The sequence below is a fragment of the Ovis canadensis genome, chromosome 8 (assembly GCF_042477335.2).
Source record: "Ovis canadensis isolate MfBH-ARS-UI-01 breed Bighorn chromosome 8, ARS-UI_OviCan_v2, whole genome shotgun sequence".
Taxonomy (NCBI): Eukaryota; Metazoa; Chordata; class Mammalia; order Artiodactyla; family Bovidae; genus Ovis; species Ovis canadensis.
In genome coordinates, this window is record NC_091252.1 from 85713332 (window position 1) to 85727617 (window position 14286).

General features: G+C 49.9%; 1 protein-coding gene across 1 annotated transcript in view; it reads left to right on the forward strand.

The window, feature by feature from the left end:
• Positions 1 to 3332: 3332 nt before the first annotated feature.
• The window catches only part of LOC138444965 (UL16-binding protein 1-like), a 47847-nt gene continuing 36893 nt past the window's right edge, over positions 3333 to 14286 (forward strand). The window contains exons 1-4 of the mRNA XM_069598713.1: positions 3333 to 3646; positions 7164 to 7426; positions 9517 to 9659; positions 10731 to 10858. The gene's annotated coding sequence lies outside the window, so the exon portion shown is untranslated. The remainder of the gene's footprint in view (positions 3647 to 7163; positions 7427 to 9516; positions 9660 to 10730; positions 10859 to 14286) is intronic.

Consider the following 14286-nt stretch of genomic DNA (forward strand, 5'->3'; position numbering starts at 1 on the left):
CCTATAATGTGCTTCCTAAATATAATGAGTTGAACATCATAATTACTCCACGATCCATGTGCTTTGGAATGGATGTTGTGTTGGCAGTCATGAAAATAACATGAATCTCATTGTACTTCTCCATCACATTCTTGGATGCTTTGTCAATCAGCAGTAATATTTAGAAAGGAATCTTTCTTTCTGAGCATTGGTCTCAACATTGGACTTAAAACACTTGGCGCCAATGTAAACATACCTGTAAACAGGTATGCTGTCATCCAGGCTTCATTGTTTCAGTTGCAGAGCACAGGCAGAACAGATTCAGCCTAATTCTAAAGGGCTTTAGAATTTTCCAAGTGGCAATGGACCATTGACTTCCAGTAATCTGCTGCATTAGTCCTTATCAAGAGAATCAGCCTGTTCTTGGAATCTTTGAAGTCAGGCATTGACTACTCCTCCCCAGGTATCAAAGTGCTGGCGGGCATCTTCTTCCAATAGATGGATATTTTGTCTACACTGGAAATCTCTGATTCAGTGGAGCCACCTTCATAGATTATCTTGGCTAAATCTTTTGGAAAACTTGCAGCAGCTTCTACATCAGGTCTAGTTACTACACTCTGCACTGTATGTTATGGAGATGGCTTCTTTATTTAAACTTCATGAACCACTCCTGCTATCTTCAAACTTTTCTTCTGCAACTTTTTCACCTCTCTCAGCCTTCACAGAAATGAAGAATTAGGGCTGTGATCTCGATTAGTCTTTGGCTTCAGAAAATGTTGTGCTCGGTTGGACCTTCTATCCCAACCCATAAACCTTTCTTCATATCAGCAATAAGGATGTTGGGCATTCTCAGAAAGAGACTTACTTAGAGAACAAACTTCTAGTTGCTGGAGGTGGGATGGGGGAAAGGGATCATTAGGGAGTATGGAAAGGTCATGTACACCCTGCTCTGTTGAAAATGGATAGCCATCAAGGACTTAAGTATGGCACATGGTGTGTCTGAGTGTGTGTATACTCCTTCTGTGTGTGTCCAACTCTTTCTGTCCTCATGGACTGTAGCCTGCCAGCTCCTCTGTCCATGGAATTTTCCAACCAAGAATACTGGAGTGGGTTGCTCTTTCCTTCTCCAGGGGAATTTCCCAGCCCAAGGAACAAACCCACAACTCTGCTCAATGTTATGTGACTTCCCTGTCAGGATGGGAGTGTAGGGAGAATGCATATATGTATGTATACGGATGAGTCCCTTAGCTGTTCACCTGAAACGATCCCAACACTGTTTGTAAACCAGCTATACCCAATACAAAATAAAAAGGCTTAAAAAAATAGATTGTTTTTTAGTTGGAGTAGTTGAAGCAAATTCTGGAAAAGAGATACAAAGAGATGCAAAACCCAACTGCCACTTTTGAAGAGCCCAGAGCAAAAGCAGGATGCCTCACATGCCCCCGGAACACAACAACACTTAAGGGTTCAGCCAGTCACCTCGCCACCCCTCTGACTGGCCCCTGGACACACCCCTCCCCTCATCCCATAGAAGGAACCAGCTCGCCCCACCCCCTCGGGGAGTGGGCACCCAAGGAAACTGTCATTTGTTCTCACTCCCCTCTGCTGCAGTAGTGGCCCCAATAAAGCCTTGCCTCAATTTCTTTTCATTAAGAAATTTGATTTATTTCTATTGTCTGGCCTCTGATTGATTTCTACTGATTAAGGAGGCCAAGAGCCTGGTGTGTATCAATTTGGGGACAAGAGACACATGGGGGGTGGGAGGAGGACAGGACTCAGGCTTGGGTGGGGCACCAATTTAGTGGGTTCAGGTGATCAATGTGTCAGGGGAAGACTCTCATGCATAGGCCTGGGGGACAGGGCCCTGGGTTTAATCTCTGGCAAGAGGCAACACGGGGACCACATAGCCCCAGTGGAGGAGGCTGGTGAAGAGGCAAGTGATTAGGAGAGCAGGAGAAAGACGAAAGGACAGCGTTAGAGCCCTGGTCAGGACAGCCACATAGGAGAAGACGGGCCACTCTGGACAGGCCTGGCCACCCCCAGACACAGAGTAGCCCCAGATGGGAGTGAAATCAACCGGGAGGTGATTTTAATGAGTGTCGACAATGAACATCCTTCCAAGAACATGAAACTCCACCTGATTGCTCTTGCTACTTCCTTAATATTCTGCTCGCATCCATTTCCATATCTACAAACAGTGAAGCCAGCCTTACTCAGTGAGAAGACATGAAATGGAGCACTGCCCGTGCTGAAGTGTCAGCGCGACCTTCCGAGGTCAGGGCTCAGTCACCCCTGAAGCTAGCAAAAGCCGAGAGCCCCGTGATAACAGAGAGATGGATCCCTCTGTCACAGACGTTGACCTCTCAATGTCATTGATAGATCACTATGTCATAGATAGACCACTTCCCAAGAATTAGGAGGTCTTGTCAGTCCCAGAAAGTGATGGGTCATCTCACTCTTCATCAGCGGATAGCCCTGAGATGTGAAAGTGAGATGTTCAGTGCTTGCTGGATGCTGCATGCAGGTAAATTATGAGGGGGAATAAAATGGATCACACAGGCTACCAGTGTAGAAGGAGCAGCCTGAAGAGACCGCCAGGGGGCGCCCGGTGGCAGTTCTGGATCCCGGTCTCCACGGGGAACTTGCAAATTCAGGTTCTGGCCTCAGTCCTCAAACTCTTTCTAATGAGCAATTACTTTGGCCCACAAAAGACCTAGGACTACTCTGGGGCAGAAACTACTAGAAAACATATTGCTGATGACACTGCAGTTAAGGGCTGTCTGCAGGCCCTTTCCACAGATCCGCAGAATTCTTTGGTGGGGGTGGTTGCGGGGTGGTGGATGGCCTGGAAATCCGGAGTCTTTAAAAAAAAAAAAGCAGGGCTTCCCTCCTGCCTTAGTCGGTAAAGTCTCTGCCTGCAACGTAGGAGATTCGGCTTCGATCCCAGGGTCAGGAAGATCCCAAGGAGGAGGGCATGGCGACCCACTGAAGTACTCTCGCCTGGAGAATCCCCATGGTCAGAGGAGCCCGGCGGGCTACAGTCCTCGGGGTCGCAAGAGTCGGACACGACTGAGCAAGTAAACCACCACCGCAGGAAGATTGCAGGCGGGAATGGGGAGGAAGGTTGAGGGGCGAGAAGGACTCGGAGAGGAAAAGAAACGGGGAGGGACTGGAGGAGAAAGGAGTGGGTCAGGAGGGGGCGGCTGGGTGGGGCCATGCGAGGCTTCGGAAGCCGGAGAAGGAGCCGCCTGGCTCCCCTGGACCGTCCGGGAGTCACCTGAGGAGGGCGGGGAGGTGACACGGCGGGGAAGTGGCGGGAGTGGACGGGAAGGCGGGGCGGAGAGTGGAAGGGCGGGGCGGGCTCTCATATAAATAGCTCTGGTCACCGCGCGAAGTGGGAAGATCTCCTGGAGAAGGAAATGGCAACCCACTCCAGTACTCTTGCCTGGAGAATCCCAGGGACGGAGCAGCCTGGTAGTCTACAGTCCATGGGGTCGCCGAGAGTCGGACATGACTGATCGATTTCACTTTCACTTTACTTTCCGCGCGAAGTCAGATCAAAGCACTTTCCACGTGGTAATGGGCTGGACCACTGACTCCGAAGCGCCTCTTAGTCTGGCTGCCTTGCTTCTACTCGTGGCTTTCCGGTTCTGCACGGCGCGAGGCGGTGAGTTCATGGATTAACCTGCGGGGAGCGGACGCGGGGCCTTAAGACCCCGAGAGGGATGAGGGTGTCCGCCGGGGTTCTGGGAACGGCGAGCCGGGACTGCCTCCCTGCTTTTAGACCTCCGCTCGCTCCTTTCCCGCTGGGCTCCTGCTCCCTGCCCCCACTCCCCAGCTTGTTGCCGTCCCTCGTCCCCCGCCCCGGCTCCCCTCCCCGCCCTGGCATGTAAAAGACACGATCTGGGTGAATCACAGCATAGAGGGAGGGAAAGCTGGGAGAAATGGGAGCCCGGGTAACAGCAAGAAATGCTGCTCCAATCCGCGGGCCGCCTCTCGGGAATTTGGAGCCACTGGAGCTAGTGCAGGACAGGTGGAGGCCGCTCCCGAGGGACCGAACCCACGGGGTTCAGGGGAAGGCTGGGTGGAGTCTGTCCAGTTGCGTTGGGCGGGCCTGGGGCGGCAGGGGGCGGGGAGGGAGATGGGCAAAGGTCTAGGTGGAGTCCGTCACTTGGGTGGGGTGTGGGGGGGTGCGGTGCAGGAGGTGGGGGAAGGGAGATGGCTGGAGTCTACCTAAGAAGCCTCCTTAGAGTCCTGCTTGGTTACAACACTATTTTTTCCATATCCCTTCCCATCCCAAGAAGCTCAGGGCCTCAACAACTTCCCATCTGTGAAGGGATCCTAAACCTGCCCTCTTGTCAACTGGCACCCTATCCTCTTGCCTGAGAATTCACCCCAGCAGAAGCCTCCCAGCCTGGCCCCCAGGACATAAAGCAGGAGAGATGGGAGAAGAGTTTCCCAAAGTGTGTGACACAGGGCACGAGGGTGAGGACGGGCACCCCCACTTCTACCCTTCGGTCCCACATTCATATTCCCTGAGACTATGGAGACGTGGCCTATAATAGCTATTATTTAAGACAGGAGTTGGAGAACCTTTTCTTTAAAAGACAGAGAGTAACACTGTTGGTCTCGACAGGCTATTTGGTGTCTGTGTGCATTATACATCTCCACGTTTGTGCTACAAGAGCAGGCAAAGACGACCTGAAAAAAAAAAAAAAAAAAGAACAATGTGACTGCCCTGTAATAGTAATAGTAATAGTAACAGATGACTCATCCCTTAGGGACTAGTGCAAGGATGCTTAGCTGGCTGTTTCTGAACCAAAAACTTGCTCTGTCCTGCCTTGTATGTTCTGGGTGGTGTGAATGTGAAAGGAGTGTGGGTCCAGCAGATATAGGCTAATGTCCCCTGACCCCCTCTGTTCTAGAGTGGCTTCTATGGTCCATGGAGATATAGGGGACACTGCATGAAGGCTCTGGCATTAGCAGAGAATAGTGTGTGCATGCTAAGACACTCCAGTCATGTCCAACTCTTTATGACTATAGCCCACGAGGGTCCTCTGTCCAAGAGATTCTCCAGGCAAGAACACTGGAGTGGGTTGCCATGCTCTCCTCCACGGGATCTTCTCTCACTTAGGGACAGATCCCACATCTACTCCCGCTCCAACATTGCAAGTGGATTCCTTACTGCTGAGCCACAGGGGCAGGCCCTGGAGAACAGTGGTGCTAAAACAATTCTGATGTCAGGCCTAGGCCACCTGCTGCTCTCTCTTATTTGTTGCCTCTGGCCCTTCTTATGCCAAACCACAATATCACTTTAATCCTCTGATGGCTGGTCTATCTGAACTAATGATTAGGGGTTGGTGAGCCCAGATCATGATAGACAACGCTGACATTTCATGACCAGAGGCCTCACCTCCACCAGCCCCCAGGACCATACCAGGAGCCACATTAAATGATGTTGCATTCCCCATTGCAAATCTCATGGCCTTGCTTCAGGACATAAAGGATCTGTGTTGTGAACCTCCAAGTAACATGTCATATTCGGCACATAGCATCTTTCTGACCACAGACAGATACCTCTGACGTCACAGATTCTGCTGAGTCATCTGCCCAAAGAGCAGGTCATCAGTCACCAATCGTCCTTGACTGCTTTTGTGCTAGGACAGCAGTTGTAACAGAAAACCATGGTCTGCAAAGCCTGAAATATGTCATATGTACAATTGTAGAAATCTATGGGCCACACTGGGAATTAAATGGAGATAGGATAGGGATGACAGTCCTGCAGCCCTGGAGGATTGAAGGTTGTTACTCTGTCATTTTCTCCAGGATATGATATTCTTTACACGTACTATTGGGGGATGAAGGTCCATGTCAGAAGTGTGAACTTGAAAATCGCTTCTATGGTAGCCCTCACCACCTGGTAATTTACTAACTGTGAAGATTTTTCATTCATATGCAAATGCAGTGGATGTGAAATGAGCACTATGAGGACCAGTGAATGGGTGGCACTCCTGTGGGCAGGACGTGGGACAGATGTGTATTCCTTACACAGATCTCAGGCACCACAGTAATAACAGGCGGGCCATGATGATGTTTCAGACTGCTGGACATGATGACAGTCCCACTCTAGGTCCTTATGAATGTGGGGTGGCTCCTCTGCCAAGTGTACACTTACCCCAGTCAATGACCGTGTGGCTTCCAAGGCCAGAAGGACTTCTGCACTTGCTGTGGTGATAAGAGGGCCCTCCTTGCTGATGCCTGGCATCTCTGTCTCTAGGAATGGATTCTGAATATAAGACCTGACTCAGTGCTGGATACTGCACAAAGGACTTGGACATTTGGTTGGGATGTCTGCACTCAGCTTCCTGAACATCCAGCCTTGTGTTTGTCTGTTTTTTAATATAATTTTTCCTTTCAATCATGTAGTTTTTAACCGGCCTCACTGCTCATCTGTCTGCCTCTAGGATCACCCTGTGTTAGGAGCCAGCATGGTACTCTCTGCAGTGAGGCCTGGCTACAGGGGGGCTCTCTGGTCCCCTTGGCCGCTGCATCTGCTTTGTTTCTGACATAGGGCACTCCCCCTGGCATCACCTCTTCCACCTTCTCCATCCTCACTCCTGCTGGAAGCGCACAGGAACACCAGTTCTGCCACCATCCCTCACCTTCAGCAAAAGTCACCCTGGCGCTGTTGGAGATGCTTCTCATCCGTTCTTTCCTCTCGGGCTCCATAGAACCTGGGGGACTGCACACTTTCCTGCCCTTTCATACCGTGTCCACCCTGGCACATTCACTTCTCTGAGCCTTTGATCCCCTCCTCTTCCACCTGCCTCGGAAGTTCTGGATTTTCTCTTTCATGCCTTGTGGGCCAGGCCTTCTCCAGGATCCCAAGACCCATCAAAGTAGTAGATCAGCAGCATCTCCCTGGCCTTGCTAAGCCCTGTGACCCCAATTGTGAATTCTCCTTTCTGCAGCTTTGGGTTCTGTGTGGGCCTTATGAGCAGAGTAGACATAATGTTGTGTGGTTTCTCCGCTTGCTCAGCCTATAAGTGTTGTTAGGGGGCAGGGGGGCCTTCCTGCTCTACCAACCCAGCCCTGCAGCTTTCCTCTGCTCTCACATAAGTGGGGGGAGAAGGTAATGGGTCTTCTTCTCCAAAACCTGCCCTCACCTGCGTTTTCCTTCACAGATGCTCACTCTCGTTGCTACAATTCACCATTGATCCTCAGCCCAGTCCTGGAGAGCCATGGTGTGTGGCTCAAGGCCAGGTAGATGAGAATGTTTTTCTTTCCTATGACTGTGGTGGCACCATGATCTAATCCACAAGCCCATTGGGAGAGGAGGTGAAAACTATGAACACTTGGGAAACACAGAGAGAAACACTGAGAGACATCGGGGACTTCCTCAAGGGGCAATTGCCTGATGTTATACTGGAGAAACACATGGCCAGAGGTGAGTTCAATTCAGTTCAGTTCAGTCACTCAGTCATGTCCCACTCTTTGAGACCCCATGAACTGCAGCACGCCAGGCTTCCCTGTCCATCACAAACTCCCAAAGCTTGCTCAAACTCATGTCTATTGAGTCAGTGAAGCCATCCAACCATCTCATCCTCTGTTGTCCCCTTCTCTTTCTGCCTTCAGTCTTTCCAGGATCAGAGTCTTTTCCAGTGGGTCAGTACTTTGCATCAAATGCCCAAAGTATTGGAGCTTCAGCTTTAGCATCAGCCTAATGAATGTCAGGACTGATTTCCTTTAGGATTGACTGTTTGACTAAACTCTGGGAGATAGTGAAATACAGGGAAGCCTAGCATCCTGCATTCTGTGAGGTCGCAGGAGTCAGACATGACTGAACAGCAACATGAAAGGGATAGAAGACAGCCATTACCTGCAGGGTCATCAATAATATGTTCTCTAGTTGTTTCTGTTCCAGGGGAGCCCAAGACATTTTGTGGACCAATGTAATTGCTCTTTAGAAAAAGTTTGAGGACTCAGCTTGAAATGTCTGTTTCCAAGTTGGCAGGGAGACTGGGATCCAGAGCTGTCACCTGGAGACGTCTTAAGTGTTCTTGTTCTCCAAATGACACTCGTAACCACTATGAAAGACTTTTCTTCCCTTGGTGTTCGTTTCATTCGTTTCCTTTTGTACAACCTCCAACCAGCGTTTTACTATCTCAGAATTCTCATCTCAGGGCTATCTATCTGGCGATGAAGAGTGAAGCCATCTATCACCTGTTGAGACTGACAAGGCCTCCTAATTCTTCGTAAATGGGTCCTTGTCTTTGGTCATTATTTCCATCCGAAGAGATTGTGAATGACCTAGAGAGGTCAAAGCCTGTGACAGAGGGCTCCATCTCTCTGTTATCACGGGGTTCCTGGCCTTTGCTGACTTCATGGGTGACTGAGCCCTGAACTAGGAGTGTGCTGAGGCCTCAGCACAGGCAGTGCCATTTCGTGTCTTCTCATTCAGTGAGGCTGGGTTTCCTATTGACATCTGTGGAAACTACGCATGTAGAAGTTTAAGAAAGGAACACAAAGCGATTGGATAATTTCATCATGACCACTGTTTTTGGAAGTATGTTCTATTGCTGACACCCACTAAAATCACCTCCTGGTTGATTCCACTCCCATCTGGGGTCTGCACTGTGTCCAGGTGCCAGGAACATGCATGGGTAGGGGTGGCCAGGGCTGTCCAGGTGTCCAGAGAGGCCCATCTTCCCCACCTGGCTGTCCTGACTAGGGCTCTAACGCTGTCCTTCCATCTTTCTCCTGCTCTCCCAGTCACTTACCTCTTCACCAGCCACCTCCACTGAGGCTACCAGGTCCCCCGTGTTGCCTCTTCCCAGGGATTAAAGCCACGCCCCTGTCCCCCAGGTCTGTGCATGAGAACCTTTCCCTGACACACAGATCACCTGCTTAGGCTTGTGACTGAAGCCAGTAAGGAGTCAATCTGTTCCCTTTACTCCTGTCCTGATCCTCCCTCAGGGGGCAGGTCTGGGGAGGAGGGGCCTTGCTTCCTGACAGCCTTGGGGGGCTACAGGGAAACCTCCTTCCTTCGTGGCCCTCCAGCCTCTAAGCCAGCAGCACACACAGCTCTCAGGACCAGGGTCCCTGGCCCCCATCTCTTCCTGGTCCCCCCGCTGGGCACCTCCACCCCAGCTCAGGCCCACCCATCCCCAGGCACCTCTGCTCAAGGCAGGGCCGCTCAGTGATGGGGCTCTGGGTTCCCAGGAGGCTGATGATGTGCAGGCCACAGGCTGAGTCAGACCTGCTGCTGCTCCAGGAGCACAGGCCTGGCCTCAGCCCTTTCCCCAGTCTCTGCTGTGGGGCTCCTGCCTTGCCTGCTTGACCCAGGCCACTTCCTGTGAGGACGGGCCTTTGGAGTTGGGTCTGGAGTTCTTGCTCTCAGGTGATATGGGGTCTTATTCACCTGCTCATTTCCAGGATGAGGAGGTTCAGTGAGGGGCAGAGGTTGGCTGGGATTCACCTTCCCTGATCTCACACCAGGCCCTGTGCCCCTGCCTTCCCTCTGAATTCTTCCCTCAGTACCTGCTCCTGGAAAGGACTCAGCCCAGGAAGACAGTTATGATGAAACTGGTGAGGACCACAGGGAGGATCCAGGTGATGTGCTTGATGGCTGTGGCCACGGAGTTGACTGTGAGGGGAGCTTCAGTTGGTGATGCTGTAAGGTATGTGAGAGTGAAGCCTTTGTTCCGATCCCTAAACTAAGCAGATGCCTTCTCAGCCCCCCGGACCCAGGTACCCTACTATGGAGTCATTAGTGCATAGTTTCTTTACAATGCTGTGTTGGTTTCTGTTATAGGACAATGAAAATCAGCCATAATTAGATACATATATCCCTTCCATCCTGAACCTTCTTTCCCGCTCCCATCCCGCCCCTCTAGGTCATCACATAGCACCAGCCTGGGCTCCCTGTGTTATATAGCGTCTACCCACTGGTTAGCTATTTTCCGCATCTTAGTACGTATATATGTCCCTGCTACCGTCTCAATTCATCCTACCCTGTCCTTCCCCTGCTATGTTCACAAGTCTGTCTCGTGTCATGCAGTCATTTGAACCAACCATATGGCAGCCCCTGTGACAGGTCCTGAGGTGAGATGGGGGAAGGGAGGAGCCCCATCTCCACAGAGCTCAGACAGTGAATGGGCGAGAGAGGGTCCCCACACAGCCACTCAGTCCTGCGTGACATCAGATGAGGTGACATGAGGATGGGAACAGATTAAGTCCTCTCAGGAGCTGATGTTTGAGGCAGTATTGACAGATTTCCAGAACTAGAAGAGCTGATATTTTTTAAAAGGTTGTAGAGAGGGGGTCAGTAAGAAGGAAATCTCTAGAATCGGAGTGGTGCCCTCATGTTAGGGGTCAGCAAGAATCCATGTACAGTGATTCAAAGGCCTTTGCTATGAGGGAGAGATGTCAGGAGGTGGAAGAGGAAAGAGGATCACAGAGCATCCCCAGGGCCATTGTTCTCCCAGGAACTACTCACCTCGAATAGGTCACTTTTACACACACACACACACACACACACACACATACACACAGAGGGGTGGGTCCATGTCACCCTGAGTGGACTACTGCTTCTTTCTTCTGGTCTCACTTACCCATGGTTGGCAACATTTCCTCCCAGCGCACCAAGAAATGCCGAAGCCAGGCCCGACAGTGGCCCATGGAGACCTTCTTGAAGAAGTTGCTCACAGCTCTGTCCTTCTCCCACTTCTCTCTCATCCGTCTCCCTCCAGAATGAACTACGGTCCAGTGTCCATTCTCCGAATCAAAGAGGAAGCACATTTGTCCACTGATGCCGAACTGCCAGGATCCACTGATGTGTCCATCGTCTTCACACCAACATGTCATCCTGCCCTGCAAGGTGAGAGGGTGCCGGGGTCCAGCCCCGGTGGATCCAGGGAATTCGAAGGGTGGACGGCGTCGGCGTGGAAAGACTTGTTTATTTATTAATGTAAGATTAGATTAAGAAACTATAGTGTAGTAAGAAGATTAAGTGGAGGAAGAGGGCTGAATAGCTTGGTTTACGCGGAAGGCCAATAAAATTCCAAACAAGGAATTTGCACCATCTACGTTGGGCCACCGGCGCCCGCTTGAATATCTAAGGGTGCCTCGCCTTAAGCTCCCTTTCTCGCGGGTCTTAACAGCCGGGGCAAGTAAGTAGACCTGGCGAGCCTCCGCGCCCCAGGTGGAGATTCAGCCTGAAGTTAAAGTAAAGAGCAGAGAGAGGGAAAGAGAGAGAAGAAGAAAGAGAGAGAGACACGGGGGGAGCCAGAGCCCCAAGAAACCAGGCCGGGAGACTAGTTAGAGAAACTGGTCCGAGAAACTGGCCCCAGAAGCTGGCCCCCACCTTTATTGTTCAGAAGGCCTTTTATACTTTTGATAAAACACAGAGATCAATGGGTAACACAAGATTATGTAGAGTTCGCAGCTCAGACTCTTTCTATACATCATTTTGTATACAAAAGGTCTCAGGTGATTTACATTATCTTCTGGCCAAGAGGCTTGTTAACACTTTTTGGCTCTCTTCCTTAATGAATGTTAATCTTGTTTCCCCTGAAGTGTTTTTCTTTAATCTACATCTCCTTAAAGCATTAACATTAAAGTTACATCTCTATAGAACAAAGGTGCAGTGGGATATAACAAAGAAGGTACTTAACTCAAAGATCTAATGTTGCTAATACAAGGTCTACTACTTGTTTTTCTGTATACCAACTATATCTACAAATAAAGGATGTGAAAATTTGGCAGCAAATATTGACTCAACAAATGAAACCTTTAATCAGTCCTATTCTAAAGATTTTGACTCCTCGGAAGCCCCTACATTCCTAGGATGTTTTAAGCTTCCTGTGCCTCCTGCGGTCAGGAGGCCTCAAACAATCACACGCGCAGCTGTAAGAGTCCTGCAGGCAGGCTAGAAAGCCATCAGAGGGTTTTTTGGATTGAAACACTCTTTCAAATGCAGAAGACTAAAGCCCTGAATTGACTTTTTCCAGAAAATTTCAGAAGAGTAGAAAAGCAGAGCACAAAAGCCGGCAGATTTTTATTGGGGTACATGCTTAGGAATTTCCAGAGGGGTCCCTGAAGTCTGAGCACGCCTTGCGTATGTCAGCTTCCTTCCTCATGACCTTGTCACGGGCGGGATTCCTCACACTGGCTCCCGGCAAGAGGGTCTGCCCCCACCGTGGCAAAGAGCTCAGCCTCTGGGCTTGACAGATTCTTTGCCCCACCTGGGTCCACCTCCCCTGAGCCCAGCTAATCTGGCCCTGTTCTCTCCTCCAAGGCCCGCTCCTTCCACTGGACTACTAGGGAAGGACCAATATCCTCCATTTTATTTTTTACCCAGAAACAATGAATGAGTTTAAGCCCCTTGCCTGCTCCTTCTGCACTTGGACTTTCTAACTCACCTGTGACCTTGTGTTTCTCTGACGTAACATCAGGCAGCTGCTCCCTGAGCAAGTCCCCGATGTCTCTGAGTGTTTCAGTCTGTGTTTCCCAGGCCTTTGTCGTTTTCACCTCCTCCCCCAGTGGACTTGTGAATTGGATCTTAGCACGACCACAGTCACAGGAGAGAAAAACATTTCCGTCCACCTGGCCTTGAACCACACACCATGGTTGTCCAGGTCTGGGCTGAGAATTGATGGTAAAGTTATAGCAAAGAGAGTGAGCATCTGTGAAGGCAAAAGACAGGTGAGGGCCGGGTTGGCAGAAAAAGGCCCATAGGCCTCCTCCCCTCAGTTATGTGAGAGCAAAGTAAAGGTGCAGGGCTGGCCTGGCAGAGCAAGCATGGTCCCTCCTGCTCCATCCCCAACACTCCATAGAGCCAGTGCCCCTCCCTTCTTTGTGGAGAAGGAGAAGTCCCCTGCTGGGCAGAAATTGCACATCATGGATATCTCCCCTTGCCCACCAGGTCCGTACCCAGGATTGGCCAACACACAGCCTTTCTGGATATATGCCAGACGGCTCTGCAGGAAAAGCCTAGATGGAAGAGGACTTTCAGCATCGAACCCAGTGTGCTGCCAGAGATGGACAGCATGTGGGGGCTGCTTCTGAGGAGCATTTCATTTCTAGAACGGAGCCCTGCCGGGAGCCGGCTTGGGGAATCCTGCCCATGGCAAAGGTCATGAGGTTAAGGGGCCCGACAGGCAAAGGCGAATCGGGCCTTTAGGGAGCCTCCCTGGATCTGCTCATGCATCTGTCCCCAAAACCAGAGTTTGCCTGCCTTGCTGCCTTATGCCTTTCACCTATACTTCTGACATTATGGGGGGCTATCCCCCACCACCTCTCTCTGTAAAGGAGTTAACTTAGGATTCCAGTTTAAATCTCCTGGGCATGACAAGGGTGTTTCCATCCAAAAACTCCTCTGATGGCTCTCTAGCCTGCCTGACAGGATTATCCGGCCACATCTGATTGTTTACAGCCTCCCAACCATGAGAGGAATGAGACAGTTTAAACTTTCCAAAAACAGATTCTTTTGAAAAGTTAGAAAATTATTAGTATTAGCGAGTGAGTTAGAAATTATGTTGGTGAGGGGTTTCATTGCTGAGTTAATGATTGCTGCCAGGCCTCCATATCCTTAGGCACCTGGGAGTATGTTAATCAATGTAATTGGAATGTAGAAAAAGAAATATAGTAGTTTTGATGTTAGCAATACCAGACTTTTTGAGTTAATGAATTTTCTCTTTTGTTATAGGTCACTGTACTCCTCTTTCTTTGTTGTAAATCACTGTGTCCTTGCTATGTAAAAATGCAACTTTATCACTATCTTAAGACTAAGTAAATCTTAAGGGGAAACAAGCTTTCTGATCGATTAACCTTTATCAATAGAAAGAAAGGTGGGGCCGTAAAATGTTAATCGGTCTCCAGACCAGAAGATATTGTAAAACAAATGTAAGACCCTTGTAAGAACAAAGGTATGCTGAGAACACATTTATCTCTATGTACAGCTAAAAGTATAAAAAGTGGACCTGGAAAATAAAGAAAATGGACCAGTTTCTGGAAAGACTGGTTTCCCCTGCGTTGTCTTTTTCTCCATTTCTGGCTGAATTCCCATCTGGAGCGCAGGCTCACCGAGTCTACTTTTTTGCCCTGGCTTCTAATACCCACGCCAGAGGGAGCCCAAGGCGGGGCACCCTCCGCTATTCAAGTGAGCACCAGTGGCCTACGTAGACGGTGCAAACTCCTTGTCTCAGAGTTTTATTGGTTTTCCACATAAACCAAGTTATTCAGCCTCTTTTCTCCACTATTTTCCTACTACACTATTCTTTCCTAATCTCTCTTTGCTAATTAAAT